The sequence below is a fragment of the Petromyzon marinus genome, chromosome 2 (genome assembly GCF_048934315.1).
Source record: "Petromyzon marinus isolate PM22_M1 ecotype Great Lakes invasive population chromosome 2, UKy_Petmar_22M1.pri1.0, whole genome shotgun sequence".
In the NCBI taxonomy this organism is placed as follows: Eukaryota; Metazoa; Chordata; class Hyperoartia; order Petromyzontiformes; family Petromyzontidae; genus Petromyzon; species Petromyzon marinus.
Genome location: NC_133668.1, coordinates 7,273,434 through 7,285,477, shown reverse-complemented (window position 1 = coordinate 7,285,477; position 12,044 = coordinate 7,273,434). Strand labels below are relative to the sequence as shown.

General features: G+C 44.7%; 1 protein-coding gene across 1 annotated transcript in view; it reads left to right on the top strand.

Moving 5' to 3' along the window:
* Positions 1 to 2,889: 2,889 nt before the first annotated feature.
* FOXJ3 (forkhead box J3) overlaps positions 2,890 to 12,044 on the top strand; it is a 61,884-nt gene continuing 52,729 nt past the window's right edge. Inside the window, exon 1 of the mRNA XM_076069238.1 lies at positions 2,890 to 2,985. The gene's annotated coding sequence lies outside the window, so the exon portion shown is untranslated. The remainder of the gene's footprint in view (positions 2,986 to 12,044) is intronic.

Genomic DNA, 12,044 nt, shown 5'->3' with positions numbered 1-12,044 from the left:
GTGTGGGTTACACATTCTCGACTTAAACATTGCAGGGAAAAACTAAAGTGAACAATGCTCTGTAGTCAATCATAAGAAAACAGAGAATAACGTGTCTGCAAAATCAAGATACTGTACAGTATATTAAACGATACAACGAAGCATTTCTAAACATCAACGTTGCAACTGTTATCTGGGGACACAAAAATGGGGTTGTAAATATAGGCTGTTGCAACGTAGAGACGATATTATTTTTAATGAACGTAAAAATAATTCCGTACATAAATATAATGGTAATCTGCCAGCGCAAAAGCAGCTGCATTTTCCATATTTGCTGTGGGAAATTGGTTGAGATGGGGTAAGTGGCCCTCAACATGGTCAACTCAAAGTCTCATTCCACAGTTCTGAGTATCACGAGTGTACAAGTAAAGTCCTTTTGCAGGGGTTATTTGACCAGGCTATTCCACGCTGGTCAGTATGGGCTGGTGATGACGGGAATTTTGCTGCACTGTCCTCTGCTGGCCAACACGTAGGAAAACCTAGCAGCCACCAATGACAGCCTGTCTTATGCATTATCATCACCCATCCAAGCAATGTCGAGGCTCACACTTGCTTAGCTTCTGAGGTCTGATGATATCGGCCGAATTTCAGATGTTATGGTCATAGTAATAAATACACAATTGAAGATATTATGCACAATTAGATGCTACCAACTTCGAGTGTGCTGATCTATGGCCAAATATTTATAAGGAGGGATTCCACGTGGATGATTTAACTGCACAAGTTAAAATATTATGGGGGGTGGTGAGACATGCATTCTTTTATGGGGTTTTTTTTTTACCAGTTTACACAGATGTTGCTGTCGACTAGATTGAATATATAGGACGTGTATAACTCACAATACCCCTTTACCTCTAGGAGTGTAATCGATATTAAGATAGGGGTATAGGGACTTTATGCATACCCTGCATAATCAATAATTGTTCAACCATTATCTATCCACTGCTGAAAGGCCTCCCAAAGTTGCTGCCATCCCTCACGGTCCTGCGATGGACCTATGTGTGTTAAACTTATTTTGCACTGTACGTAGCCAACCGTGCTAATCGGAGAGTGCGGGGGAAAGACAACAAACTCAACACGAAAATAAGTTCTAAAGAAATGTAGTTTTTGATATATATTTAAAAGTGCATAACTCCAGTGGATTCTTAATGTCGGAAGGAAGAGCGTTCCAGACGGCCGCAGAAGCGCATCTGAAAGCACGCGATGCAGTGACCACCGCCTTCGTTCGATGGTCAGCCACAAGCCGTTGTAAAGATGACCGGAGTTTGCGTGATGGTTTATGCTCCTTGAACATTAAATTACACAATTCATCTCGTTCCTGCACGTGAGTAAAATGCCAGATAGGGCCAGATAGAGCTTCGCAATCATTAACCAATTTTAAGTTAAATAAAATTGTCTGGAAACTGCTTTTATTGTTCTTACGATTTCGTCTTTTAACAATGTTTTATTTTACCTGTACAGCACTTGAAATTTCATCTTTGCACGAAATAGTGTAAAAGAAATAAAGAAAAACTTGATGAGTTGATCTCATCGCTCCATCTCCCTAGTGGTTTCCCTCTTGGGGCTGTTCCTGCCTTTGGCTGCTGATGGACAGGATGTGGTCAAAGGAAGTCAAACATTTGATCAAACCAGCTTGTTCATGTAGCTGCTTGCTCTCAATTCAGTTCTGGATGAAACGTCGTCAACAATGATATACTGGATATACAGTATATATGTTGACGGGTCACTAATATATAAAAGAGAAATTTGCGAATGTGTGTTTGTTCGAAATGTTAAGCATACTTTCCGACATGCAACAAACTTGAAATTTGGCATGTGGGTAGTTTCCAGACGGTACACCATGCAAAAAGTATAAAAATAGACTTTTGAATGTTTTGGGGGGGAGGGGGGCGCAATTATGGATATATTTTGCACGGCAAGTGAGCTGTGACGTCACATTTGTGATTTCACCCGCATGCGGAAGCGTCACGAAGTGTGCCTGCTGACGTCACGCACCCCACCCCCAACCCTCCGCGAGTTAAGTGCCATACAAATGTGTTGCAGGTCTAAGGCGTTCTTTGCGCAGCATTGGTTTATTATTTGAGTCGTTTACTGCCGTACGCACCCTGAAAGTTGTGTTTGCAGCAAGCGCGTGTATGTGTACCTATGGACGCGTGCGCGTGTGTGTGTGGGGAGCGGTAGTGTAGTGGTTAGCGCGTTGAGCTACAAACCCGACAGACCCGAGTTCAATTTCCGCTCACGGCCACCACCGGTGACGATTATTTGAACCGGTCCTGGGCCTCCTCTAGGTCGACTCAGCCTCAAACGAGTAACTGGTGTGGTGTGTGAACATCGCCACTGGGGAGACAAAGGCGGCCGGGTGTGGTGAAGCCAAGTGAAGCCAAGTCCCGGGTGAAGCCGGGTCGTAAAGCTAGTTATTCATATAATTTTCCTGTCTCATATTGCATCTAAGAATCATTCAGGCAAACTATCATCCAACAGCTGGTCCCACTAATTTGATGGTGTCCACAGTTATTCCATCTGGAGCGGGCGCTTTCCCTTTTCTCATACCAGTCAAATGTTTTGGGTATGGCCCATTTAGCTAAGAACCGTGTGGCAGTCAGAGCGATAATTTTGGTGGCAGGGTGTCTCTTGATTGAGGAGGAGCGAGGGACGCGGGGCGAGGGGGGGGGGCTTTGTGCGAAAGTGGTTGCAGGTGTGTGTGGGATTAGATCAGCTCAGGAGCACGAGGGATTGGACTCATGAGCACGCCGTGCTAATTAATTTGGGAAAAAAACAAGGGTGTGACTCAATAAAAGACCCCGCCGCCGCCGCCGCCGGGAAACCCCGGGGAAGGGGTCGGGCATTTTATTCTGCTCGGTGCGGCAGCTGTGGCTGGTAGGCATGGGGCTGTGCCGGCCACGGGGAGACACCTACTCGTCCACGGCCCGGGAGCCAGCCGTGTTGGTGGGTCAGCACTGCTACCATCGCCTTGGAGTCCAGCCTGGGAGTGATCACCACTTGCTGGCCAGTGGGCGTGATTTAACTGAGGTTCTGCAGTTGGATGGCTGGTCCCCATTTACCAGTGGGTCGTCTCTGCAACTATCGTTTCTGGAGCCAAGGGTGGGGGTCACACGGGGAACCACACGCTGCTGCCGTGAAGGGAACTCCTCGTGAGGACTGCGGGGCGGTTGACAGCTGGGACATTTGCGGGGAGGAAGGGAGGTGATCCTCTGAGGTGGTGCTTGGAACGTGTTTTTGTTTGGTCCGTTCCAGAGCCGGGTGATTGTTTCGTGTGTGCCTTTCAGGGGTTGCGCAACAGCTTTCTCTCCCACCAGCGTTTGTGGTGAAGGAAATCTGAAGCTGTGGTCGTCGGGTTGTTGTGCGACTGTGCTGTTGCAAGGGCTATTTGGGTTTATATAATTGTGTGTGTGTGTGCATTCCTCCGGAGAAGTAGCAGGCCTGTTACCATTTGACAATTTAAAACGTCTATAAAATTTAAATTCGAAGTAAACACTAAATCTGCAGTATACCGGCAGTCGTCTTTGTTATATTCCACACGCGGTCGTTTGGGGCGTCGTGTGAAACGGGGGCTCCACCATCTTAAACCACAGTGATGCTTGCTAGGGTTTTGGGTATAGACCAAAACACTCTAAAGTATGTCCCAAATGGGTGCACTGTTGCAAACCGCTTTCCTATGGAAAGCGGTGGTTACTGTTGAAGGTGTGACGCATGGAATACATTTCACTAAAAGATTGGTATCCTCAGGTAGATGACTAAATTGAGTCGCTGTCCCAACTTTTTTTCTAAATTGTCTGCAATTCTGTGACAACCCACAACCTCCTGCGTTTTAGGCTGCAGGTGGCGCTTCTGAATTCCATGTGGGGTACAAGATAATGAAATGTGCTGTCCTCTTGGATAATACAATACAGTATTGTACAATCTGAACGTATTAGGTATAGGAAGGAAACCTTGTAAAACCTCGCTGCTTTCTCAAGTTTTCCAGCACCGACTGCACGTAAAGACTGCGTTCAATGTAACGCGGCTACGCAAGACGATCATTTTTCTCGATCATCGGCTCTGATCAACCCACTGCCAGATGAAGGCCTCAAACTGTTGCATTTTCTCACGGTTCTGCGATCTAACAAGTCACCTAGCACCTGCACACAAGCGAATGTCTTTGCTCCATCTGAGCTACATCTCGTGCGTGTTTCTGTTCACTCTGTTCACTTTCAACAACAAAATGTTAAATGCCAGATTGGTCTATCAGCCTATGGACATTGTGGACCAACGATTTTCAGCAGCATGTTTAAGTTTCTACTTTCTGATTATCATTAGCAACATGCGGCCTGTCAACTGTGGCTTGTATTATTGGAAAGTGCCCTGTAGGCAAGATACATGATTTTTTTTCCGAGACCAAGGTACTCTGCAAACTTTCGGGCTACTATCAAAGGTTTGTCCATGAAGCCATCTAGATATATAAACATAGACATAACTTCAACCGAGAAGATGGATACAAATTGAACAATCATTGGAAGGATGTTATTAACCAGGTAAAACCTTAGCTGTGCATGGTTGTTCCATCATTTGCCGGGCACTAGTCTATTTTGCCGCGTTAATTGCATCCCCAGCGTTTGGCATTGTTGCTGCAATGGCATTGTTGCTGCATTGGCATTGGTGCTGCATTGGCATTGTTGCATCTCCCCCCCGCGCATCCCCAGCTCTCAGCCCCGCCCACTTCCAGCCCCGCCCACTCCCCCCCGTCCAGCTTCACGTCCCTCTCCTAGCGTCCACGAAACGCTCCCCTCCCCCTACCCCCCCTCCCTAGCTCCTCCCCCCCCTCTTACCTATATAACCTCTTACCACGGCATCTCTCTCCCATTTCGGCAAAAAAATATATTGCTGTGGTTTTCCCACCCGATGATGCTTGCTTGTGTTGCAATCGAAACGTTGATTTATGTTTTATTTAATACCTACGTGACTACCGAAAGCAGATTATGGATTCCTGCAGTCACGAAAGCTTCGAATCTAGATTAAGACATTTATTTTGACTTAATGAAGCGTAGGAACCCATGCATGTGGTGAGAATACACGGCACCACAGCTGCCTGCACTGACAAGTTCTGCTTCACAACCATTAATCTGCAGTAAGCAATTTCAAATTAAAACAAGACCTAACTGGCATTCATTGTCTATGTCACCGTCGGCCAGTTCTGCACGTTAACTCGACTCCTTTCGTGGTAGAACGATTAAAATCTATCTCTAAATCAGCTCAACCCTCTTTTAAATCACCCGACTTCCGTGTGGCCACATCCACTGAATCCCTCCATTCGCCATGCTGCCCCCTGTCGAAACAGACGCTGCTCCCTGCCCCTCGTTTGCTCCTTCTCTCTCCCCGTCTTCCCTCCTCTCTCATCCCCGATATCTTGACCTGGTCATTACTTCTCCCCCACCTTCCCTTCCTGCACCGCCACTCATTCTTTATTCCAGCTGCTCACCTTGAGCCCGTGCCCTGTATGTCTGTCTTGACCTCCCCTTCCCTTGGTGTGCCACGTGAATAAGTTGTATATCAACTAAATATAGATATTTTAAATGACTCATTTTGGAGGTGGCATTTAAAGTAAAACCGTAACATTTCCAACATTGCTTTAAGTGTAATATTTAACGACAAAGCGCTATAATTTTGAAAAGTCCTGAACTAGATGGTGCTCTAATGAGAAAAAAATTATATAACTGCTATGTTGCAAATACCGTATCGTTTTGATTTCCATGTCCTTTCTGGCTACAAACTCTCAGACAGTCTCTCACCTCTGTCGTTCAAATGTATATGGTTATTAGAACGAATGTGCTTCGAATGACCGTTGCCCAAAACTTTGTTACATTGTTTCCTTTAAGGCCACATTTATTGACGAATGCGTTGAGTTTTGTTAATTGTGCTCGTGCGTCACTGCCAAAAGACCAACATCACTGAAGAATTTCGTTCTTAGAATGGGAGTTTGATGGCCATGAGGCCACTCTAAACTCCTAGATTTTAAACAAACCGTTAGATTCTTACATAATACAGTATTATATCTTTAATACGCAACAGCCACACGACCATTTGAGGGAGAGCATAATTCAGTAACATTGATTCAAGACAAGTTTTCTTGTGCGGCTAATGGGTTAAGATAATTTATTTTTCATGTGAAGAGACATATATATGTGAAGGAGACATTGGCTGGCGTTAGTCATCAATATTCACTCACACCTCCTAATATTGAGGCGTCTGGTGATATCTTAATTATAATTCTCACAGATCCTCTCTTTCCCTCGTTTTGACAGAACGCGTGTTCTAATGGTAAAAGATAGTCGTAAAGTGGTTCACTGTAAACAATTGAGATTACATAGGGCTGAGAATTCCAAACGTTCACATCGAATACTCAAGTATACTGTAGTAAACGACTGCATGTTTTTAGTTATATTTCTGGAAAATGCACTAGTACTACAGAGCGATAATGGCTGGTACGGTAGTTGAAAATAATTGCAAGACAACCAAGACAGAGCACGACCGACGCGGAGATGTAGCAATTCAATCGGCGAATAAGTGAGGTGCATTGCTGCATCGCGAAACAGTGAGTTGACAACGGCTTGGGAAAGGTCTTCATCCAGCTGTAGATATACCATGGTTGATGAGTACAATTGTATTGTCTGCACAACACTGGCTGAAGTAAATCCTTCCAACAACATCCTTATCAATAGTTTTTGGGTTTTTCGGTAAAGTCATGTAGATAGAAAAATAAAAATCACGTTTCCATTGCAAAACAAGCAATCGTCTTCAGGTGAAAAAATACAGCAAGCGGACTGCTGAGGCAGGAAGAAATGTAGCGAGAGCTACTGTAGCCAGAGGTTATATAGGTTTGAGATGGGTACAACCCAAGGGCAAGTGAGTGGGGTTAGAGATGGAATTTGCAAGTAAATGTAAGATCGCATAGCTAGATATACCTCGGCCATTGTATTGCTAGAGATTAGCATGTTAATCTGTTAATGTAACCCCACGGTTACGGTGCTGAAGAAGCCTTTGTATTGCTCGAGATCAGAGATTAACGTGTCAATGTGAGACGGCTCCCGCAGCAGTGGCTGTGTTAATGAGAGAGACATTCGGCCTATTAAACAACGAGCGTCACCGTCGCATCGAGGAAAAGGGAGCAGCAGCTATGTTAGACATTTAGCTTGTTACTGTAAATACATTAAACAAGGTAATGTAACTCGGTCAGAAATAACTGCTAACATTGGCAGGTAGGATGGAAGCATCACAGCGAGTTATGACTTTACCTGGTTAATAACATCCTTTCAATGATTGCTCAGTTTGCACCCATCCTCTCGGTTTAAATTGTGTTTGTTGATATATCTGGATGGCTTCATGAACAATTCTTTATTGATAGCTAATGGGTTTGCATGGTACTTTCGTCTTGGAAAAAACAATTTCATGTGTGCCCACAGCAGTAAATCAATGATCAAAAAGTGTCTACATCTGATTGGGACCATGTACAGTGAGGGGAAAAAAAGTATTTGATCCCCTGCTGATTTTGTACGTTTGCCCACTGACAAAAAAACGATCGGTCTATAATTTTAATGGTAGGTTTATTTGAACAGTGAGAAAGAATAACAGCAAAAATCCAGAAAAACGCATGTCAAAAATGTTATAATTGATTTGCATTATGAGGGAAATAAGTATTTGATCCCTCTGCAAAACCCTTGTTGGCAATCAGAGGTCAGACGTTTATTGTAGTTGGCCACCAGGTTTGCACACATCTCAGGAGGGATTTTGTCCCACTCCTCTTTGCAGATCTTCTCCAAGTCATTAAGGTTTCGAGGCTGACGTTTGGCAACTCGAACCTTCAGCTCCCTCCACAGATTTTCTATGGGATTAAGGTCTGGAGACTGGCTAGGCCACTCCAGGATCTTGGTGTGCTTCTTCTTGAGCCACTCCTTTGTTGCCTTGGCCGTGTGTTTTGGGTCATTGTCATGCTGGAATACCCATCCACGACCAATTTTTAATGCCCTGGCTGAGGGAAGGAGGTTCTCACCCAAGATTTGATAGTACATGACCCTGTCCATCGTCCCTTTGATGCGGTGAAGTTGTCCTGTCCCCTTAGCAGAAAACACCCCCAAAGCATAATGTTTCCACCTCCATGTTTGACGGTGGGGATATGTTCTTGGAGTCATATGCAGCATTCCTCCTCCTCCAAACACGGTGAGTTGAGTTGATGCCAAAGAGCTCCATTATGGTCTCATCTGACCACAACACTTCAGCCCAGTTATCCTCTGAATATTTCCGATGGTCATTGGCAAACTTCAGACGGGCATGTATGTGCTTTCTTGAGCAGGGGGACCTTGTGGGTGCTGCAGGATTTCAGTCCTTCATGGCGTAGTGTGTTACCAATTGTTTTCTTGGTGACTATGGTTCCAGCTGCCTTGATCATTGACAAGATCCTCCCGTGTAGTTCTGGGCTGATTCCTCACCGTTCTCATGATCATTCCAACTCCACGAGGTGAGATCTTGCATGGAGCCCCAGGCCGAGGGAGATTGACAGTTCTTTTGTGTTTCTTCCATTTGCGAATAATCGCACCAACTTCTCACCAAGCTGTTTGGCAATGGTCTTGTAGCCCATTCCAGCCTTTTGTAGGTCTACAATCTTGTCCCAGACATCCTTGGAGAGCTCTTTGGTCTTGGCCATGGTGGAGAGTTTTGAAAATTAATTGATTGCTTCTGTGGACAGGTGTCTTTTATACAGGTAACAAGCTGAGATTATGAGCACTCCCTTTAAGAGTGCTCCTAATCTCAGCTCGTTACCTGTATAAAAGACCTGGGAGCCAGAAATCTTTCTGATTGAGAGGGGGTCAAATACTTATTTTCCTCATTAAATGCAAATCAATTTATAACATTTTTGACATGCGTTTTTCTGGATTTTATTGTTGTTATTCTGTCTCTCACTGTTCAAATAAACCTACCATTAAAATTATAGACTGATCATTTCCTTGTCAGTGGGCAAACGTACAAAATCAGCAGGGGATCAAATACTTTTTTCCCTCACTGTAGATAACATGACAGCCTCTTTAGCCGCCTTGATGTCGGCTAAATGCAAAGAGAAACTGATTTCCAAATTCAGCCTCCTGTCTAAGAAGAAGCCAGAGCCACACATTAAAAAGTTAGACGTTGATAAGATTGTTATCAATTGGAGTAACAGCCCAATTTCTGACAGCCTAAAATCGGTACTAGCTCAAGATTTTAATTTCACAGTCACCCCTAAACATGTCCCAGTTGATATCATTACCCAGGTCGACGTAGCCTTTAAAGGTTTGGGACACATTCCTGCAGACGTGGCGAGATCGGAAATCACTGGAATCCTAAACACGCTAAGAAACCCATTAGCAACATCAGCAAGGATGAGCGCTTTGAGCTTTCTCAACTGAAAAAGAGAGATGACATAGTCATCCTCTCAGCTGACAAGAGCAATGCCACTGTCATCATGGATAAAACCACATATAGTAACACAATTCAGGACCTACTTAATGATGGCAGCTATACTAAAATCAAGAGATCTTACCAACCACCTTGTTACGAAAACCAACAATCTTCACTGATTCGACATCTTTAATCGAACCAACCAAGCGGTTATCTCAAACCATCTGCTGCAAGACCACCCAGATTGTATGGCTTACCAACAAACAATAGAAGGAACACCACTCTGTCCTATTGACTCACCCACCTACAAACTGGCCCGATTTCTGTCAGACCTTGTTGCCATTCACTGGCAAGACCATCTCAGCTAATTAATTCAGCTCACTTGGTATCTCTAATTAAAGACATCTATCTCCAGGTGATTTGCTCGTTAGTTACGATGTATCTTTGTTTACCAAAGTTCCTGTGCCTGACACAAAATTGCAATAATTGACGATTTGGTCCAACAAAGACTGAATGCTGATGTACCTGCCCTGGTGAGACACTGCCTCACCAACACTTATTTCACCTGGAATGGAACATTCTACAAACAAGTGGAAGGTACCCCTATGGGTTCTCCCTCATCTCCAGTGGTAGCCAATGTTTTCATGGAAAAAAATTGAGATGCCATCCAGGCAACCATCCTACGTTCTTTCAAGTGGAAGAGCTACGTAGATGACATGTTCGTCATCTGGCCACATGGCCTGCCAGCTCTGAACCAATTCTTCAACCACCACATCAATTCCATACACCCAGCCATCAAATTCACCATGGAGGTGGAAAGGGATGGCAAGTTACCATTCTTGGATGTTTTAATGGAAAAGAGACCAGATGGCTCAATGGGACACCGTCTACAGGAAAGCCACCCATACGGATGCCTACCTAAAAAAAACCTGACTCCCACCACCATCCATCCCAGAAAAATTCCCTCATCAAAACTACACCATAGAGCTAAATGTATTTCTGACTGTCATCACCTAGCCAGTGAACTGGAACATGTACACCAAGCCCTCAAGATGAATGGATATTTGGATTGCACAATCCGTAAAGCTGTCACCCCAACCGTTGGGAGAGAACCACCTGAGGACCCAATCAAAACCATAACCTTGCCATACACAGCAGGGGTCACCAATTCGTGATCTGATCCCGTCTGTGAAGGATGTGATCCCTGACATGCAATACCCCGGCATCTACAAAATGAGTTGTACCTGTGGCTACATTGGGGAATCTAAGCAACATGTCTCGGACCATGTTCGCGAACACAAGGCGGATCTGAAACACGGTAGGACCAATACCTCTGCCGTGGCTAATCATTGTTTTAACGCTGTGGGCACACACTAAATTTATTTCTCCAAGACGAAGGTACTATGCAAACTCACTGGCTATCAACAAAGATTTGCTCATGAAGCCATCCAGATATATAAACACGGATACAAATTCAACCGAGAAGATGGGTACAAACTGAGCAATCATTGGAAGGACGTTATTAACCAGGTAAAGTCATAACTTGCTCTGATGCTTCCATCCTACCTGCCAATGTTAGCTTTTATTTCCGACTGAGTTAATTACCTTTTTTTATTTAAAGCTTTCGTGACTGCAGGGATTCATATTCTTGGTTCTTTCGAAAGAACCAAGAATATTACATTACCTTGTTAAATGTCTTTACATTAACAGGCTAAATGTCTCACTAACAAAGCTGCTGCTCCGTTTTCCTCGATGCGGCGGTGACGCTCGTTGTTTAATAGGCTGAATGTCTCTTTCATTAACACAGCCGCTGCTGCGGGAGCCGTCTCACATTGACACGCTAATCTCGAATCTCGAGCAATACAAAGGCTTCTCCAGCACCGTATTCGTGGGGTTACATTAACAGATTAACATGCTAACCTCCAGCAATACAGTGGCCGAGGTATATCTGGCTATGCGATCTTACATTTACTTGCAAATTCCATCTCCAGCCCTGCCCACTTACCCTTGGGTTGTACCCATCATCAAACCTATATAACCTCTGGCCTGCAGCAGCTCTCTCGCTATATTTCTTCCTGCCTCAGCAGTCCGCCTGCTGTATTTTTGTCACCTGAAGACGATTGCTTGCGTTACGATGGAAACGTCGTGATTTTTTAAACGTATTTTTCTTTCATCTACGTGACTTTACCGGAAAAATAAAAACAAAGGGTGTCAATTCCTGCCGTCACGAATGCTTTAAGTAAAATCCTTATTCATGATAAACTATGTAAATATATCCTGCAAGTGCCATCTACGTTGTCATCTTTAAGTGACATTACCTTCCGTATAATTTGCTGTCGCGAGCTGGGTTATGAGGCTCGGGGGTGGGGTGGTGGAATTTATCGTTCGGCGGTGGTGGCGGTGGTGGCAGTGGTGATGGTGGTGGCGGTGATGGTGGTGGCAGTGGCGGTGGTGGTGGCGGTGGTGATGGTGGTGGCGGCAGTGGTGGTGGTGGCAGTGGTGGCAGTGGTGATGGAACGCGTGGGATTTCATGCCTCGTGTCTTCCTATGGCCGCTGTAATTTGTTAATTGGCACCGCTGGC